The following is a 9,563-nucleotide window of genomic DNA, read 5'->3' on the forward strand; positions in this document are numbered from 1 at the left end:
AAAATTTACCAAAGCAAGGGGTGTGTTTCCAAATTGAATTTTTATGGTGGAAGGTGAAGATTAATTTGTGTCAGTTGACCTAATTACAGCTACTTGCTATCTAGAATTCTGGACTTTGAGTCAATTTATTCAACAGACAATAATTAAGCAGATACTCTGTGCCAGACACTCTTCTTATTCCATTTAAGCCCCACAGCCACTCTATGTGGGCACTATAGTATTATTGTTGTCCCATTTCACAGATGGGGAAACTGAGCACAGAGAGGTCAAGTGACTTGCCCAGAATCACTTAGATAATAAATGAAGAAGCTGGGTTATGAATCCAGTCTGGCTTGAAAGTCGAGGATTTCAAGCACTATGCTGTAGTACAGCTGAAGAGGTGCTCTGGACTAGAATATAATATATGCTTTCAAGTTGCTTTCTGCCTAGTTGAGAAACAACATTTATTGATATAAATAGCTAGAGAGTGACTGATCAATTGTTTGCTACTTAGAAACACACTAGATGAGGAAAGGAATAGTCAGAGATGACTTTGTAGGGGTTGAACCTTGGAGAGACTGAAGGTCATAGAGGATCTGGGTAGTTGGAGAATAGCAATAATAATAATAATAATAGCAGTAATAATGGTTTCCATATAAGGAATCCCTATTATGTGCCTGACACTGTGTAATGCATATGGCACCTCTACAGGGTAGCTTTTTTAATCCCCACTTTACTGATGTGGAAAATGAACCACCCAGCATCACATAACAGGTTAAAATTTGCATCATGGCTTGTCTGGCCCTGAAGCCTGTGCCCTTTCTGCTGGCACGGGAGCAAAATCTCTTGAGTAGTGATAAGCCTGACTGGAGGGGCCTGGGGAGTTATTTTCTTAGTGGCTTGTCTGGCCCTGAAGCCTGTGCCCTTTCTGCTGGCACGGGAGCAAAATCTCTTGAGTGGTGATAAGCCTGACTGGAGGGGCCTGGGGAGTTATTTTCTTAGTGGTTGCCCTGAAGATTACTGTACATCTATAGCAATCTAGTTTGGATTAATACTATCTTAACTTCAATAGTACATAAAAACTTTGCTTCTATCTATTTCCATTGTCTCCCCTTCCTTTTTGCCGTTATTGCCATATAAATTACATCTTTATTCATTGTATATCCACCATCATGGGTTTATAATGATTGCTTTATGAAGTTGTCTTTTATATCAGATAAGAGAAAAAGGAGTTACAAACAATGCTATACAGGAAATGTTTGTGTTCCCTCAAAATTCATATACAGAAGCTCTAATGTGGTGGTAGTTGAAGGTGGGGACTTTGGGAGGTAATTAGATTATGAGGTGGAGCCCTCATGATGGGATTAGTGTCCTTATAGGAAGAGGAAGAGAGCTAGTTCTCTCTCTGCTCTCCACCACGTAAGGGTATAGTGAGAAAGCAGCTGTCTACAAGCCAGGAAGTTGCCCCTCACCAGAATGCTGCCATGCTGGCACCCTGATCTCAGACTTCCCAGTCTCGAAACTTGTGAGAAATAAATCTGTTGTTTAAGTCATCCAGTCTATGGTAATTTGTTACAGTAGCCAGAGCTGACTATGACAAACAAAAAAATATATTTATAATGTCTTGTATATTTACCTATGTAGTTACATTTATTGGTGCTCTTTATTTCTCATGTGGATTTGAGTTACTGTCTAGTAATCTTTCATTTCTGAAGGACTCCTTTTAGCATTTCTTGTAGGGAAGGTTTGTTAGTGACAAATTATCTTAGTTGTTGTTTATCTGGAATGTCTTAATTTCTCCTTCAGTTTTGTGGATACAGAATTCTTGACAGTCTGTTTCCTTTCAGCACTTTAATATATCATCTCACTGCCTTCTGGCCTTGATGGTTTCTGATGAGAAATCTCTTATTGAGAATTCCATATGATTTGAGACGTGGATTAGCTCATTGCTGAAAAAATTATCCTTTCTTCACTCTATTGCTTTTGTACCTTTGTTGAATATCAGTTGTCCACATGTATATGGGTCTGTCCTGTTCCACTGATATAATTTTCTATCTTTATGTCAAGATCAAATTGCCTTGATTGCTGTAACTTTACAATAAACCTTGAAATCAGGTATTATTAGCCCTCCAACTTTGTTCTTCAACATTCTTTTAGCTTCTCCCTTTCCATTCCCTAATTCCCTCTCTTATGCTTTAAATTAGCCAATAAGGAGTGAACCTGTGAAACCCTAAACACCCCACCCTTGGGCCCTAACAAAGGCAGAGCCCCAGGTTTGTGCTCTCTGTCTCTCCAACCTGTGACCTTGCTTCATGGCCCTTGAGTGTGCAGTGTATCCTCCAGGACCTATGAGTAGTAAATCTTGTTCCTCAAAGTTCCCTGATGGTTTCTGGCTGAAGTGTGTACTGCAATCATTATAAGAACCACACGGGCTGGTCCAGCCACAACACTGGCCCCACAAGCTTGGGTGAGTGCCTCAGGTGTTCCTAGTTCCTAGGCGAGAGCATCACCATCAACAGGATGGGACCAAACATCAGGGGGGAACACAATTCAGTCCATAACAATGGTCTGTCTTGTTAAATGTTCCATGTGAACTTAAGAAGAATGTGTATATTCTTTTGTTGTTGGATTCAGTGTTCTATAAATGTTACTAGGTTAAATTGGTTGACAGTGTTGTTCAAGTATTCTATATTCTTACTGATTTTTTCTTTATTGTTTTATCAATTCTTACAAGAGAGGAGTTGAAATATCAGATTAAATTGTGGATTTGTTTATTTCTCTTTGCAGTTCTGTTTTTGCTTTGTGTATTCCAAAGCTCTGTTATTGATGTGTAAACATTTAGGACTGGTATGTCCTCTTGATGGATTAACCGCTTTATTATTTTTAAGTGATCTTGATTTTTGGTCAGATTCTTTGTCCTGAGACCCACTTTGTTTTTATATTAACATTGTCGTTCTGGCTTTCTTTTAATTAGTGTTAGTTTGGGATATCTTTTTCCATCCTTTTACTTTTAATCTATTTGTGTCTTTATACTGTCAGATAAAATGAGGCATATTAAAAACTTCTTAAGTTTATTTGAGCAAAACTCAATTCAGATCGGGCAGGGCCAAACCAGAAATAGTTGGGAGAGCTCCGCTGACAGAAGCTAGAGGAAAGACTTTTCTAGAGAAGAGGCATAAGCAAAGCAACGAAATTATTTGATTTGTTATAGCTTAAGTGGTTGCACTATTTGAGAGAGCCAAGCTGGCTGTTTGTGATTCGTTGTCCTTAGGTTTCAGTTTCTTAACCTTGAGGCATTTCAGGTGTAGGTTTTGGTTTGCTTACATAGGTTACTAAGGCATTAAAGCCACCTCAGTCTAAAGGCCTCCTTGTTTAACAATATTTAAGGTGGGTTTCTTGTAGGTCACAAGGGTGGTCTTTTTTCTTCTTCTTTTATTTTTAAAATATCCAATTTGATAATAACCCCCTTTTAATTGGGGTGTTCAAATCATGATTATTGATATGGTTACATTTATATCTACCATCTTGGCAACTGTTTTCTATTTTTCCTACCTGTTCATAGTCTCATTTCTCCTCTTTCACCACCCACTCTTGGATTAGCTGTTTTTTTAAATTCCATTTTATCTCATCTGTTGGCTTATTAGGTATAACTCTGTCATGCTATTTTAGGGCTTGCTTTAGAGTTTATGGTATATATCTTTATGGTATCACAGTGTACCTTCAGATGATCTTAATACCACTTCACATAGAAGAATCTTACTACAGTGTACTTCAGTTTTTTCCCTCTTGGCCTCTGTTCTCTTGTCATACGTTTTAATTCTGTATATGTTATAAACTCCACAACATATTCTTATGCTTTTTTTATTTAAATAGTCAATTATCTTTTAAGGCAACATAAATAATGAGGGGAAAAAGCTTCAATACTTACTTATGTGATTACCATTTCCTGCAGTCTTCACTCCTTTGTGTAGATCCTTGAGTTTGTTGTTGCTACAGTTAGCCTAAGTACACCATGAACTTCAGATTCCTCAAGTGTTACCTGTGTTTAAGGTATGGCATTGTTTGACCAAATGTTTTTCTCAATGTGTGCTCCACCCTCAGCTTTAGGTCTTCCCTGGTATGTGTCAGAGTCTCTCCATGCCCTTGTAGCTCTCCCAGCAGACTCCACTGTTACTTGATAGAGCTTATTAGCCTGGGGCTGGGGACTGAGCTGTGAGGTGCTCTGTTCTGATTAAGTCTCAGGCAGGCAGGCACTCTGTCCCTGGGTCTTGAGGGGGTGTGACCTTCAAAGTGTTTCTATCCCTCCCCCAGCAGTAGTTTTGGGCACAGCACATATTCCCACCTCTCTCCCAGGATCAGAGGTTTGGTTTTTATTCCATTATTTTTCCCCAGCTGCAGTTGGATTTACCAGCCCTGTAAGGGTGTGTTTATTGCCTGTTCTTGGGCAGCTGGTTCTACTTTTGTTCTGTTGGAAATATGGGGCAAGAGGATCCAAGCCTTGTCTCATGTCTTTCCTGCAGCAACTGATATTCCCCTTCCCCAGGCTATGCCCTCAAGGATGCTTTCTCAGGACTTTTGCTAATTTTTTTTTTTTTTTTTTTTTGTGGTACGCAGGCCTCTCACTGTTGTGGCCTCTCCCGTTGCGGAGCACAGGCTCCGGACGCGCAGGCTCAGCCGCCATGGCCCACAGGCCCAGCCGCTCCGCGGCACGCGGGATCCTCCCGGACTGGGGCACGAACCCGTGTCCCCCGCATCGGCAGGTGGACTCTCAACCACTGCACCACCAGGGAAGCCCTTTGCTAATCTTTTTTGTGAGTGCCCAGAGAGACCACTGGAGGAGAAAAGTCTGTAAGTGGATGCAAATATTCATTATATCTATGGCCCCTGGGTTTCTATTTTCTCTTGCAAGCCTACACTGGGCCACTAACAAATTTAGCAGAACTCTCTTTGCCAGCGTATAGCAGTGCCTGCTCCAGGTAGGCACGTGCTTGGAGTTCCATCTCTCTTTGTAGGTGCCTGTCTTTCCTTGGTCTTCAGGCCTTATGGGTGCCCGGTAAACTCAGCTATCTCATGGGTCCACAAAAAGTTGTGAATTTGCATATTTTCCAGATTTTCTGATCTTGCAAGTGTGGGGATAGTGCTCTTTCTAGATTTCTACATCTCAAGCAGAAGATATTATTTTTAATAGCTGCACAGAGTTCCATTGTATGTCAGTACAATATTTTATTAATCAGCTTTTTATATTTAATATATTTGTTATCTATTGTTAACAAAACTTAGGTGCTTAAAACAGCAAACATTTATTATCTCATGGCCCTCTGGTAGTAAATTCAAGAGTGGTTTAGCTGGGTTCTTCTCGCTCCAGGTCTCTCATGAAGTTTCAGCCAAGACATCAGCTGGAGCTGAAGCCATCTGAAGGCTTGACTAGGGCTGGAGAGTCTACCTCCCAAGGGCTCACACACATGGCTGTTGGCAGGAGCCTTCAGTTCCTGCCACGCAGGTCTCTCCTCTGGGCTGCTTCAGTGTCCTCTCAATATGGCAGCTGGCTTCTACAGTGAGTAACCCAAGAGGGAGAATGAGGAAAAAACTAAAATGCTTTTTATAACGTAGTCTTGAAAGTCAATGAGCATCACTTCCACCACATTCTATTTACTGAGTCATCGGTACAGCCCACACTTAAAGAGAAGGTAATTTGACTCCACTCTTTGAAGGAAGGAGTCTCAATTTGGGGATAAATTTTTACACTACCACAGACATTTAGGTTGCTTCCCATTTCTCACTACTTGTTTTCCTGTTAAAAGTGATCCTAAAATGAACATCTGTACATATAATTCTTTGTTCGTTTGTATGAGTTTATCATTAAAATAAATTCCTAGAAGTGGAACTGTTGGATCAAATCATATACTTATTTAAAATTTTTGAAAGCTGTTACAAATTCTCTTCTAAAATGATAGTACTAATTTACACTCTTACCAACAGTGTATGAGAGTGCTGGTTTTCCTATAGCTTCTCCAACACTGGGTATTATCAAAGTTTTAAATGTTGGACAGGCTGATAATGAAAAACAATATATCATTGTTTGGCCTCTTCTCATATATTTACTGGATTTTGAATTTTTTTCCTACGTATTCATGTCCTTTGCCCATTTCTTTTTCCATTGTTATTGATTTGTAAACACTCTTTATATACCAAGGAAATTAGTCTTGTGTCACATGTTTTGAAAATGTATTTACCTTTTGAGTTTTAATTTTTCCTTTTTTCTACATATAAGTTTTTGCCTCTTACATAGCTTAATTTGTTAAGGTTTTCCTTTGTAGCTTCTGGTTTTAGTTTTTGCCTGGAAAGACTTTATCCTATTCAAGATTCTTTTAAAAATATTTTGACTTTCATAATTTCTTTAAGTCACACATTTGAACAATAGTGAAACCAAGCAGGACCTTGTGGGAAGGGAGCAATGCAGAGACAAAGGAGGAGCAGTCAAGAAACAATAGTGCAGCCCTGGGGCAGGTCCTGGTTCCACCTCAAGGGATACACATAACAATATCTTTGAGCTCTTTACAGAATTAAAACGCCTAACAAATGGAAGATGTTAGCATTCTTCATTCCAGATTAAAGGAAACACAGAAGCTCATCAGGAGACCACCTGAGGCCAGATTAAAGGAGTGCAGGGCCTGCACACACACTAATCCTTATCAGCAACTCTGGCCTTGAACCATTGCTATAAAACTGCTCACCAAATCCCTCTGGGTTGAGGACACACTGTTTTCGAGAGGCACAAGCCCACTGTGTCCCCTTTGTCTGGCAAAGCAATAAAGTTATTCTACTTCACCCAAAATTCTGTCTCTGAGATTCGATTTGGCACCAGTGCACAGAGGCCGAGGTTTTGGCATTGATATGAATGATTTTAAGGGTTGAGGTAAACTTACTATTATTTTTTCCATATTGCTATCCAGTGGTCCAAACACCACTTTTACAAAACATTTATTTTTTTGGTTCAGAACTAATTTGAAATGCCTTTTTTATAAATTCTGAGATGTATCTGGGTCCATTTCAAGATTCTCTACCCTGTTTTCCTTTTGTTAATTTCCATGGTATATGTTCCCTGGCAAATTAAAATATTATAGTATAAACCTACAATTCTTGCTACTTTTATAATAGCCATATTTGAAAAGCTTATCCATAAATAAAAACTGCTACCAGATTAAAGATGTAATTGACAAATATTTTGTAGAGGATTAGTGAAACTATATTTTAAAAAGCTTTCTATCCTCATCTGACAATAAACTTGGAACTCAAGAGACACATGATACTTGTTGACTGATAAGCAAATGCTAGTGTGGTAACTTAGAATCTTGGCCTAGGAGTTGGAAGACATGGATTCTAGTTCCTCCTCTGCTGCAGGCTGGCTGGGTGACACTGACGCACAGTAATAAAGTTGTAGTTGGGCAATGGCCTCCTAGCTAGCTTCCCAATACTTCTTGCAGCTTGGTGTGGCCATGCAACAAAGCTTTCACTAAGGGAATATAAGTAAAGATTTTGCATGCCACTTGCACACTGGGCCTTAAAATATTACATATGCGTATCTTCCAAGTTCTTTCCCCTTCCTGCAATCTGGAAACTGGACATTCCTGAGACCTGCTTTTGACTATGTAGGCAAAGACAATGCTCTAGCGGACGGCAGAAAAACCAGAAGGAAGGAACCTGGGCCACTAAATGACCGTGTGGAGCACAGCAGCCTGCAGGCCCAACCCAGGATGTTTCACAAGACAGAAATATTCTTTAAGTCACTATATTGTTCAATATCTTTGTTACAGCAGCTTACTCTTTCCCTTTACATATGGGATGTTATATTCCACTAAGAAAAGGGTTCTGTAGTCAAATAAGTTTGGGAAATCATGAGTTTAACTAAAGTATACAGACTTTCTTCCTGAAAGTGTTCTCAGCTCCTTTAATCTACTAATTGGGATCAACCAAGAGAGGAGCAGAACATGTAGTGTTTTTTTTTTCTTTTGGCCATGCCATGTGGCTTGCAGGATCTTAGTTCCCTGACCAGGGATTGAACCTGTGGCCCCTGCAGTGGAAGCGCAGAGTCCTAACCACTGGATGGCCAGGGAATTCCCCTGTGTAGTATTTTTTTTTTTAACCTCTTTATTGGAGTATAATTGCTTTACAGTGTTGTGTTAGTTTCTGCTGTATAACAAACTGAATCAGCTATATGTATACATATATCCCCATAGCCTCTCCCTCTTGCATCTCCCTCCCACCCCTCTAGGTGGTCACAAAGCACCGAGCTGATCTCCCTGTGCTATGTAGCTGCTTCCTACTAGCTATCTATTTTACATTTGGTAGTGTCTATAAGTCAGTGTTACTCTCTCACTTCGTCCCAGCTTACCCTTCCCCCTCCCTGTGTCCTCAAGTCCATTCTCTACATCTGCATCTTTATTCCTGTCCTGCACCTAGGTTCATCGAACTTTTTTTTTTTTCAGATTCTATATATATGTGTTACCATATGGTATTTGTTTTTCTTTCTGACTTACTTCACTCTGTATCTATTGTAAATAGTGCTACAATGAACATTGCGGTAGATGTCTCTTTTTGAATTATGGTTTTCTCAGGGTATATGCCCAGTAGTGGGACTGCTGGGTCGTATGGTAGTTCTATTTGTAGTTTTTTAAGGAACCTCCATACTGTTCTCCATAGTGGCTGTATCAATTTACATTCCCACCAGCAGTGCAAGAGGGTTCCCTTTTCTCCACACCCTCTCCAGCATTTATTGTTTCTAGAGTTTTTGATGATGGCCAATCTGACCGGTGTGAGATGATATTTCATTGTGGTTTTGATTTGCATTTCTCTAATGATTAATGATGTTGAGCATTTTTTCATGTGTTGTTGGCAATCTGTATATCTTCTTTCTTCTTTGGAGAAATGTCTATTTAGTTCTTCTGCCCATTTTTGGATTAGGTTGTTTGTTTTTTTGATATTGAGCTGCATGAGTTGCTTGTAAATTTTGGAGATTAATCCTTTGTCAGTTGCTTCATTTGCAAATATTTTCTCCCATTCTGAGGGTTGTCTTTTCGTCTTGTTTATGGTTTCCTCTGCTGTGCAAAAGCTTTCAAGTTTCATAGGCCCCATTTGTTTATTTTTGGTTTTATTTCCATTTCACTAGGAGGTGGGTCAAAAAGGATCTTGCTGTGATTTATGTCAGAATTATGGTTTTCTCAGGGTATATGCCCAGTAGTGGGACTGCTGGGTCGTATGGTAGTTCTATTTGTAGTTTTTTAAGGAACCTCCATACTTTTCTCCATAGTGGCTGTATCAATTTACTTCCCCACCAACAGTGCAAGAGGGATCCCTTTTCTTCACACCCTCTCCAGCATTTATTGGTTGTAGATTTTTTGATGATGGCCATTCTGACCGGTGTGAGGTGATACCTCATTGTAGTTTTGATTTGCATTTCTCTAATGATTAGTGATGTTGAGCATTTTTTCATGTGTTGTTGGCAATCTGTATATCTTCTTTCTTCTTTGGAGAAATGTCTATTTAGTTCTTCTGCCCATTTTTGGATTAGGTTGTTTGTTTTTTTG

This window comes from Physeter macrocephalus, chromosome 1 (assembly GCF_002837175.3).
Source record: "Physeter macrocephalus isolate SW-GA chromosome 1, ASM283717v5, whole genome shotgun sequence".
Taxonomy (NCBI): domain Eukaryota; kingdom Metazoa; phylum Chordata; class Mammalia; order Artiodactyla; family Physeteridae; genus Physeter; species Physeter macrocephalus.